Source organism: Gymnoscopelus braueri (genome assembly GCF_963280865.1).
Source record: "Gymnoscopelus braueri genome assembly, chromosome: 8".
NCBI lineage: Eukaryota > Metazoa > Chordata > Actinopteri > Myctophiformes > Myctophidae > Gymnoscopelus > Gymnoscopelus braueri.
The window spans coordinates 39,757,659-39,769,603 of record NC_137609.1 but is presented as its reverse complement, the minus strand read 5'-3'; the positions used below and the strand labels follow the sequence as shown (position 1 = coordinate 39,769,603).

The 11,945-nt window shown below is 38.2% G+C and overlaps 1 long non-coding RNA gene across 1 annotated transcript; it reads left to right on the top strand.

Annotated features, from left to right (window-relative positions):
* The first annotated feature begins 345 nt into the window (after nucleotides 1-345).
* LOC308089822 lies at nucleotides 346-4,159 on the top strand. Its single transcript, XR_013933559.1, has 6 exons — nucleotides 346-477; nucleotides 994-1,068; nucleotides 1,390-1,452; nucleotides 1,908-1,979; nucleotides 2,227-2,283; nucleotides 3,116-4,159. It is a non-coding gene; the product is annotated as an uncharacterized lncRNA (long non-coding RNA).
* The last annotated feature ends 7,786 nt before the right edge of the window (nucleotides 4,160-11,945 follow it).

The window sequence follows — 11,945 nt, the reverse complement described above, 5'->3', positions numbered from 1 at the left end:
GGATTAATCGACAGTGACCTCACTGTCGAAGGGCCAAGCTCAGATTACTTTTCAGCCTAATTATTCAGAAAACCCCAGACCACAGAAAATCCACTGAATGTTCTAAGTTCAGGTTTTTTGGGTGTAATTGAGGTCATAAAACCCCAAATAAAACATTGAAAATAAAAAAAGTGAAAATGAATGTCATGATACCTTTAAACTATACCAATGTCTACGATAAGTAGTAAAAATAATTACTCTGAAAAACATCTGTGGTCACCAAGATTCAAACTATAGTATGAATTAGTCAACTATTAGGGGTTAGCTCTATCTGTACCTTTCTGAAAACAAGTAGATATTCTTTGCTACTTTATGTTGCTAAATATTTATCTTGAAATAGATCCGTCAAGTCCCGGGGAACCAATCAGGATGCTGCAGCAGACCAGAGGACCAACCATGGAGGAAGTCCAGACGATGGACACGCCCCACTTCAACATGGTTAGCCTTTAAACCAATCACTATCGATCAATCACACAATGATCACTAACCCCAACAGTGACATTTCTGTTTTGAGAATAGGACTTTGATCAATAAATCAATCAATCAGCTAAAACCGGGCATTCTTTTCACACAGGCATACATTTTAAATAGTGTCGTATGGATTAACATGCATTCTACAGGCACATGAATCCATAAAAACATTAGACCTGGAATGTTTATAGTTTCAGCTATTAACTCATCTGAACCACGGTAACATTGAATGAAACTGATCAAGTCAACCTCTCCATTTTCCCTTCTCAGATTGCGATGCCAACCTCTAAGAGGCAATCAAAGTCTCTCAAGCAATTAAAAATGGAACAGTAGCATACTGTCCTTAATGATATATCACATACATATTTAAATGTTGATGTTCAAAGAGGGAGCTGTTAGATTTGACAGAATTGTAAAGATTAATAAGGTGGAGATGATGAATTGGTAATTGAATTTACAGTTATCTATGGTTCTTTATTTCAGGTGAGGCTGCAGCTGAACCCAGTGACGTGACATATTCACAGATTGAACTCAAACATATGGGCAAGAAAAAGAAAGGTGAGCATGCACACAAAAAAACAGGCAAATACCCAGCTCTGATCGCAGCTCTTTTTTAACTTTATATTGGACTAATTAACAAAATGATTAAACAAATGTAACTGTGATCAAATTTGTGTGGAGTTCAACTTCATACATATTTGTTATTGGCATACAAGTGGCATTACTTTAAATAGATGGTGTGTTTTTTTCTTGTGGCAAAATCGTGTCACATCACATGAAGCAGCATGTGCTATAACAGGCTGTCTTCCAATTTAAACAATGCGCAATCATTTGTATAGGTAAAGCAAAAAAGTGTTCCTAACAGAGTTTCCTCCACAGAAAAGTCTGCTGATCCACTTGAGAGCTCTTTATATTCTGAAGTGAAGATTGGATCAGCCACAGGTACATTGTGTTAATTTTTATAACCTTCCTCAAATTCAGTTTGCTTCATCCAATGTCCAGATGATTCGGACAGCAAGATAAGATATTGTAAAAAGAAGGATGCTTTTGTTACGCCTTCTTCTATTTTCTTTTCAGAGAATAAATGAACAATTAACATTTCCAAATCATGTCATATGGCATGTTGTGTCATGTTGTCTTAAGTGTTATCATCACAACAGATCTCAGGCAGGGGTTGTATAGGAAAGTTGCTCAAATTCCAATAATTTTGCGCATTATGGCCATTGTGCAACTTCTGATGAGCTATTTGCTAAGGAGGCTTAGGAGTGTTTTGGAGATATATCATGTATAAATATGTTTTTTAAAGAAATTACTAACTGCACAAAATGCACATTACTAACAATTCCAAACAGGTGTTGCATAAAGAATATTCTAACTTGTGTGCTGTGTTGTAAAAGGATCAGGAGAACCAGATGTGACCTACGCCCAGGTTAACCACCAAAACAAAGGCAAAGTCAAGAATAAGAAAGGTAGGTGAAATAAATAATATCTGCTTGTAACGTACAGCGTCAATTCACAATATGCTATAATCTAGGACTCAATAATGCATGTGTTGCACTGAAACATGAGAAAATACTGCTAGTCCTGAAAAGACTGGTAGAAACAGCCTCATAGTTAAAGACTGAAGCTTAGTCATCAGACTGAGAAAAGACATACTGTTAACTACATATAATTTCTGATAACATTTTCTGTGTTTTCCATTCACTGAATATCCAGCTCCAGAGGCAACTGAAGATACAGTTTATTCTCAGGTCAAACCAGGAACAGCCCTTGGTAAGAATCTATCTTCATCTAAATCAATGATTCTAAACGCTTTTCATTTCATGAACCCCATAGGCCAGTGGTTCTTTTTTTGGGGGGTCCCCAGATCGCTTTTTAATACCTAAAAAGTTCATAAAAGGAAAGAAAGAAAGAATGAAATATACCATGAAAACTGATCAAACATTGGCCAAATTGTCAAATAATATAAGAAAGAGGCAATATTTTTGAAAATAGCCGATCTACTGTATAAGCATTGCGAGTCGTTGTGGGCTTATTGTGGGTTATTTTCACAATATTTGTATGTGGAACCGAGTCAAACAAAATTGAATGCCTCAACTCCTACATTCCAAGTGCTTGTCAGGGTGGGGTGTCCCCAGTTCAATTATTATTATTTTGGGGGGTGGTTGAGAACCACTGCCATAGGCTACAGACCCCCAATTGATGAAGTGTGTGTGTGTGTGTGTGTGTGTGTGTGTGTGTGTGTGTGTGTGTGTGTGTGTGTGTGTGTGTGTGTGTGTGTGTGTGTGTGTGTGTGTGTGTGTGTGTGTGTGTGTGTGTGTGTGTGTGTGTGCGTGTATATATATAATATATACTAATCTCTGTGACCACAATCTACACTGTAAAATCCCCAGTGTTAATTTAACTCTGAGAGTGTACCAAATGGAACGTGGACCTGTAAGGGTCCATTTGCACCAAATGGAACATGGACCTGTAAGGGTCCATTTGGTTCCATTTGTACACTCATGTCGTTTGTACAACTAATGGCTGATCTGCCATGCAGACTGTTCATGAACCAGAATGTTTGCAGAATTAGAGGTGGAAAGTTGTATGCTTTTTGTTCCAGGTGAGTAAATGAAGATGTCAGGAGACTGTGTGTAAAGAGAAGACAACATGGAAGAAGCAGAGTTGTATTTATATCCACACTGATATTGAGTCATCCACACAAGTTGAATCCCATTTGAAGACATTTAACAGTCTTAAACCTGCATTATGTAACCTACTATGCAGCCCATACTGATAAATACCCAAGGGAAGCCAGCTCTCCCCTTTAGCACCTTCCCATGTCTATTAAAAGAAAACTACCAGCATACTGTGAGTTAAATGTTTCAAGCAGTGAAATTGGTAATTCATTTTTTGCACAGATACAGTCCATTGCAAGAGCCATCCGCCAGAATGCAGTTAGAAGTAATCTTGCAACGGAAAATCTGCCATAATGCAGTGGGAATTATATGATGTGACAGGGTGTAGACAGTGGTAGAGTTGGGCTCAATCCACCCAAACATGTCTCGCACATCCAGTCAATAATTAGAATAACTATATTTAAGGTAATTGTCTGTTAGCCCTTCGCTACACATCAACTCGTGTGGAGATGATTAAAAAAGATTATAGGATTCAATTCTAAGTACCTTGCCCTACTTGTCTTTACATATACTTTTGCAGTCGTAGATTAAATATTATATGGATATACATACCGGTAGTTAAATGAACATTTTTGCAGTAGGATTGATTTAGATGCCTTCTTTGTCACCTTTCAGTTAATATATATATTTTTTAGCATTGTTACATTGTTATGGAATGTTGCATTGTTCTGTCATTTATTATTAATAAAAACATATTAACATCTCCCAATATTCCGGCGTAATCTGAAGACTCACCTCTTCAGACTCCACCTTAGCCCGTAGCACTTGACCTAGCCTTGACGACCATGCAGTCTTATGCAAAGGTTAAAATGTAATTTATAGCATGTTATTTAGACAGATGCCAGGTTCATTTGTTAACCTGGCATCCTCTGCTGTATATATATGTTTTGTTTATATTGTACTGTTTAGACTGATGCAAAGCTCTTGGTTTACCTATGATCCTATATTACTGAGGTACTACACTGTGTCTATGCATTTGATTCATGCGTTTACCTTGCTTACTGTAAGTTGCTCTGGATAAAGAGTGTTTGCTAAATGCCTAAATTGTAAATTTCAATATTAATAAATAACTCCAAGATTTAATTCTCTCACTTCTGTTGCTGGCTTGATTGAGGCGAAGCTGTTTTCTTCAGACCACAATTGATGTTTTCTGTCTGTCACCTTAACCCATTAAGACCTGAGACGCATCTGTGTCACTTTAGATTTCTTTGGCTATTCAAAAATAGCAGATCTACAAGCTCATAGCGCGGCACCGAGTGCCGCGCTATGAGCTTGCATGTAGATCTGCTATTTTTGAAAAATCAGGAACAATTATTTTTTGGATTTTTTTCAAAAAAATGTTAGGATTTAGTAAACATTTCAAAGAATAGAGGGAAAAAAAACATAAAATAAGTGAACAGATTATAAAGAGCAATGGCTACGGTGTATCAACAAACCTAGCAGGAGCTCAGGGCCTGGAGGCTTAAAAGGACACATGCTTTAGAGAAACATGCACACTCATGCACGTGCATACTGTATGTAACAGTTCACATAAGTAGTACATATATGCCCAATGGTGTGCATGCATGCGCGTTCCCCTGCATGCACTTAAACATTTTACATGTCATATGAGATTTATGTCATAAACGCCAAAAAACCCTCCCCTTCCCCATGTCACTTCCTCAGATCAGTGTTTCCAGAACACTGCCCTAACCCTTATGGGTCTTGGGCAAATATATATTTTTGGGTTTTCTACAAAGTTTTTTTTTAAATAGCCTAAATACTTTGATTTTGAACAAAACCTTGTTTACCCATGGTTGAACATATAATTTTCCATCTATCTATGGGTGCAAAGTAAATGTTCCAACAGATGGTTTTAAACAACCTAAATCTCGGTAGTTGTCAAAATGTCCTATTTATTTTAGTTTTTTTTAAGCATTTGTGATATCCTATTGATAATTTTTTTCTTCCGATTATTTTGATTTGAGATTTGGTTTATCTTTTACTTTAGGACAACTCCACCCATTTTCAGCCCCTCTTCATAGAATTGGTCCTCACCAATACTGACAAGAGGGTCCGCTCATAATTCTGACATCCGTTGGCAACTTGAGAAATCATTGGATGACTGTTTCAGTCCAAAAGTTGCATGAAGGAAATGTCATTAACCATAGAACAATATTCACAACTACAATTGCATAGATGTAACAGGTTCTGTAATTTTGCCCTTGTCCTTGATTGTGACTTTGACCTTTTTGACCCCAAAATGTATCATCTCTTCGGGGCAGCCAATGGATCTTTGCCACCAGGTTTTGTGCAAATCTTCCCATCTGTTCTTCAGTCGTTTTGTATGTTTTGACATCGATGTCCGTTTGACATTGACCTCGTCAAGCTCACAATGTGTGGCATTGCCAGCTTGTCGGATCAGCTGAATGTACGTTAAATAGACCAACTTAGGTCAGTTGCTTGACACGTTAGTGTTGCAGACAGGTCACATATGCATCGCACACATACGGTGCTGTGCCCGTGCGATGTGGGAAAAAACTGCTTCCTAACTCCCTGCATTTGCCAATGATCAATGCAATTTCAGATCAATTGGTCAAGCTAAATGAATGAGGATGTACGATATTGTATATGGTCCCTTGCATAAATAAATAAATAAATAAATGTGTTCTTACCGGGACCCAAGCAGAAGGCAATTTTAACAAATATGATGCCGGCAAAGCTGAGAAAGGGAACCCATGAGGCTTGGTCCTAAAGAGTTGATACAGACAATAAACAATGACAAGGGGTCGCAGTATGGAATGCATATTTCCATCTCGGTAAAGATTGATTAAATATAATAATAAAAAACTGAAATTTGGGTCAGGTAGGTTCTGTAGGGGGACTGGGGAGTAGCATAAAGTATGTTTTGAAGAAAATCCTTGAGTCTCTGGGATGCATTTTTGTTCTTGTCAGGAAGCCTGCTACATAATCTATCCTTCTGTCATATTCACCTATATCTGTCCAGACTGTCCTTGAGTTTTTCCTCCATTTTATCTGTTCACACCTAGGCAGCCAATCAGCCACTGCTTACCAGTCTTCTCAGTTACTCTATTTATAACCAATACTTTCAATTGATCGTGTGTGTTGTGCACAAGTGCTAATTTTGTGTTTTGAAGTAGTTTAGTTACTGTTTGTGATTTATATCATGATATAAGTTTGACAGTTTATGTAGTAATTCACCGGCGAGTTGTCTAAGTGATGACGTTTTAACTGTCTCATCTGTTGCTTAACGAGTAGCATTCCTGTTGAATATGTTTTTAATACCAGTTTAGCTTATTATTTCCTGAATGCAATGTATAACAATATATTGTATATGGTGATTAGTCCTATTTGTGAGGTTTATGTTGGATAGTATAGTTCAGGGGTGTCAAACTCATTTTGGTGTCCGGGCAAGATTGGTCAAATGGTGACTTGAGGTGGGCAGACTGGGCACGCAGACACGGAGACACGCATGCACGCTCATGCACATTCAGTTATACATCATTGTTTTTCAGTCTGTTGTCTCAGTCACTGCTATAACTACAGCATATCACTTTAAAAAAAATTATGAAGATTATATACAAATTAATTATGAATTAATTTGTATATAATAGTGTCCCACTGGAAGGAGACCCCGGGGCAGACCAGATGGGGGGATTACATCTCCACACTGGCCTGGGAACGCCTCGGGATCTGTTGCCCCCGCGACCCGGCTCCGGATAAGCGTTTGAAGAATCGATGCATGGATTATAAAAAAAATTATAAATATTTTCAGTAAATAGCTACAGTACACAACATTATTTTTTTGAGGCCTACTATCAGCAATGCAACTCAGACAATGACTCAGTCGTTTTTATTGAACAATAACGACAATTCAGAAAATGTCAATGAATCAAAATAATGACACTCAATGCTTTTTTTCGGTTTTAGAATAGAAAAGAAATAACCCTAACAGTAAAAGCTCAGGTCAAAACAACATCATTTTCTTTTGTTTCTTTTTTTTTTTACAAAAAAATGATGTACCTGACATCTCTTTGCTTTAACTGACCTGTCAACATCAGGGACCAGGTTCTGAGCAGTAGTAACTTTCATAATGTAATAATTACTATAAAATCTCCATGTCTCTTCAGCTCTTTATAAACAAAAAATGCATATTTATTTTTTCTATTCTTTTGTCTTTGTTTTAGCCAAATTTTATTACTTGCACTACATTTTAAGTGACCTTTTTACTTTTGGAAAATAATATTGAAGAAACTGTTAACTGGTTAATGTGTGTACTGTCACTTTAAAAGCGCAATTTATACTTCATCGTACAACAGTGTCACGCACCAAACATGGCCGATCTCCAAGCTCACACCGCGTCTGTTCGCACCACGTTGTGAGCTTGTTGATCAGCCATTTTCGGCAACGATAGACTGAGAAGACAGCGCACATTGAATATGTCACAGTCACACTAGGCGACACTAGTCATTCATTCGCGTTTTTAAGAGTTTCCTAAACAGATTATTATCAATTGGATTATTAAAATTGTCAACGGAGACAGAGGACGAGTGAAACTTTTGAGCGTTTCACTCGTAACGGCCGTTATTCCACCGCACATGTAAACGCAACGACGCAACCACCCGTACAAATGGAACCAAATGGACCCTTACGGTCCCCTTAAAGAAGCGATGTTACGATGTATAGTGAGCCAATAAAATTCCTCGTCCTTGTTTCCCTGGGCAGCGCTGGTTAGCAGGGATCTATACACTTTTAGACTGACATGTTTGTGCCAGCGTGGGTGATTAGATTTATTTCTTGATCTCCTCTTGTCTTGATTGTTTAGACATGACTTGGCCATTGTTCTCACAAAACAAGTTTGGCCACTATTAGACCTTCGCAGTCAGAGGCAAGGGGGGTTGGGGGGGATAACTGCCTGCCGGCTCCGCCGTTTCTTTTGTCTTTTTTTTCTCTCTCGTTTTTTTTCCATTAGAGCTAGTATGAAAAGGTGTTTTTTCAAATCACTTCGCGGGCCGCAATGGACCTTTCCGCGGGCCGCAAAATGCCCGCGGGCCGCGAGTTTGACAAGCCTGGTATAGTTTATGAAAAAAAGAATAGAGTCTGCACACTGGTAAAGTTGCAAAAAGTTCCACTTGGTAATTTATTGCTCGTCAACGTTTCGGCCTGTTCAGACCTTCATATGTCCTGATGAAGGTCTGAACTGGCCGAAACGTTGACGACATATATGTCCTGATGAAGGTCTAATAACGAGATCATGACACTTATTTCAGTTACACTGAACTGTTCAGGAAAGTTGGAACCACTGAAGAGGTGGAATGCCTCAGAGTACAGCAACATGAACACAGTGAGGCTGATCTGGGTGACATGCAATATCCACCAAAACGCATGGTCCAGTATACTGTATTCTGAAGTACAAAAGGTTACCTGCTATTCTGCCATAAACATTTACAGCTTCCATCAATGGAGAAATAATACCCAAGGCACCTCATTCCACTGCCCAGGCAATGTGACCCTGAGAGACCCAGTTCTCATTACACGTAAGGTCGGAATCCTCACCAACTCACATTGTTCAAGGTAGGTCAATGATGTCAATCAATTGATATTACAATCAATCTACTGTGGTGGATGTGTTCTACTTTCAGTAATCATTCAATGTGTTGTAAACTGTACTGTGATTCTTGTTGAATCTTTGGATTTCCATGATGTCTGTACCTACTGTAAATGTTGCCATCGATTCTGAAGGTCTGTGTCAATCAATAAAAACGACTGCATATGGAGCCAGAGTGAATTTATTCTATTTCTATTTAACCACAGCCTTTGGTGTGTGTTACCTTTCCTGCTATTCTTCCATCAATAACACACCATAAACACTTATATTCTGTTTGTATGGCAAATTTATGAAAAAAGCAAACTGTATATAAATTAATAGTATTTTGTTGTGCATTATGCTTCCTTTAATTGTACTGTTTTATACAATGGATAGCTCAAAGGACAATCTGATTGGTTTAGAGCCATGTTATTATAACCATGTACCACAGCTACTTAGCTGTGTGAAGTCTAATGTCTATACAGTTCTGCATCACTACATGACGCAGAAGAAAGGTTTCCAGTTGATTGCCCTGCTCTTGTTGCTAATACATTCGTAGAGTAGAGCAGTGGTTCTCAAAGTGGGGTCCGGGGACCCCCAGGGGTCATTGAAGAGGTTCCACGGGGCCCCCAGCCAAATGATTGATCGTTAGGAATATGAACCAAATCGACCGTTATGTGTCTGTAACTCTGAGAGTGTACAAATGGCAACAAATGGACCCTGACTGGTCCATTTGTTTCCATTTGAATGCTCTCAGAGTTTACTCAACACTGATGATACTACAGTGTAGACTGGGGGTCCCAGAGATAAACATTTTATCAAATGGGGGTCCTTGGCTTAATCCATATAAAACCTCCTTAAAAGATAAAAGATCCTTGAAATTAAAATGGTTGAGAATCACTGCTATGGTAAAAATCTTCTCTTATGGGGGTTCCCTGGCATACATTTTCAAACAGGGGTCCGCGAGATAATATGTGTCAATTCGGGGGTCCTTGACATCAGAACCACTCTGGAGTAGAGAGTAGATTAATAGCATTTCAAGACACGTTTCCTGTGTTTCACAAAGTGGTGAAATGCTCAGCAGCATTGTGGCTGCACAGAGACGTCTGTCTTCCTGTCAGTCAGTGTTGTGACACTTGCACTTCACCCCTTTGTGGTCTATCGTTCTTGTCTTTTCACTGCATTGTAAAACGTTGTCTGAGATTGTCTTTATTTCTCTTATCTGAATCTGTAAATTTATGTTACCCCACCTTTTAGTTTCCTTTTGCTTATTGTTTAGCTGTTAACCAATGCGCCCCAAGAGAGGCCGGAAGCTCCCAGAACTGCTCACACAGATTAATTAATTAAAAGTAAAGCCAATAAATGACATACTGTAGCCCTGAGCTCTCAAGAGAATACTTGAAATTTAAGTTCTGTTTTTCCCATGGCCAGGGAAGTACAAATTCCGTCAGTGAACAAAATAACTGATGAATGATCAGTAGGCTGACCGACCGAAAGAGATTATTATTGGGTCTCAAAAGGTCAAAGTGAAACGGATGGTTGAATCTTCATGAAACCTTGTGGTAATGATACTGTAAGTAGGATGCCCCCAATACATGGTTAACTTTTGGCATAGAAAGGTCGAAAGTGAAGGTCGGAATCAGATCAAGGTCACAAGTACAATTAATCGTACGTATCTCAGGAAGAGACATACTGTGGAACACAGAATAATTGGTGTTTTATTTTCTTATTTTTATGCAAGACATTTATTTCTACTTCTAAACCATGTATAATAAGACCAAAGATGATAAGAGCTTATCAGATTTTTTTCAGAACTTTTTCTGAAAACTTTTCCCCCCCCACACACACACACAAACACACAAACACACACACACACACACACACACACACACACACACACACACACACACACACACACACACACACACACACACACACACACACACACACACACACACACACACACACACACACACACACACACACACACACACACACACACCGCTACCCTGCCTCTCTCTATTTCCCTGTTTCACAGAGGAAGTAGAAAGATTTTTCAGAAATGGTACAGCGGAGCCGTTGATCACAGGAGAGGATGGCTCACATCTGGCCCTGTGTGCTCCTCTGTGAGTATATCACTATTACTACTAATAGGTCTATTGAACTATAGGATTTGAACCATTTTAATGAGTAACGTTTTGTTACTGTATTCAAACTGCTATGTTTGAATACGGAAGCATGTCAATGGAATCAATGTATAGGTCCCTAGTAGTTGTTTTTATAGGATGCCAATGTTTTTCACGATTCAATAGTTTTTTTTACTTGACGTAGATTAATGTATTATTACCAGCAATAACAACCAAACTAAAAGACCACAACTTTGATGAGGAAACTACAGTACCTAAGTTTTCAATGCTTTCCTGAAACCACTGTCCACACAGAAAGCAAGAAGGTACTAATTAGCTTTGTGATTAACACTACTGTATTGCTCAGCAAATATTTTGGTCAAGCATCATTAGTCGCTGATATTAAGGAATCATTAGAATGGACAAATTATTGCTGCTTGTTATTTGTTCTTATTGAACTTTGAGTTAGCTGTCCATGTTGGTGTCCTGTGAACTAGGAATAATTAAAATGCAAGTATTGATATTGTCTGATCAATGTTTTTCAGTACTGAGTAGCTTGCTCTCCTATGGACACAGTGAAGGTGAAGATTGATTTTCTGTTTATTGTTTATCAGTGGTGGAAAAAGTACTCAAGTAAAAGTATCAATACTGCAATGCAGAAATACTCTGTTACAAGTAAAAGTCTGGAATGCTGTACTTGAGTAAAAGTACAAAAGTATTGGCATCAAAATGTCCTTAAAGTTCTAAAAGTAAAAGTACTCATTATGCAGAATGTCCTATTTCAAGTTTTCACATGTATACACAATCTTTTGAAAATAGCAGATCTACAAGCTCACAATGTACATTGTGAGCTTGTAGATCTGCCATTTTCAAATGGCCGAAATGTATATAGGGCTGAAGTGGTTAATGTATGTTTTGTGATAATAATCAAAATCTACAAAGTAACTAGTAACTGAAGTTTTCAAATAATTGGGGGAAAAGTACAATATTTGGATCCGAGATGTAATAGAGTAGAAGTAAAAGTATTGGAAATTGGAAATG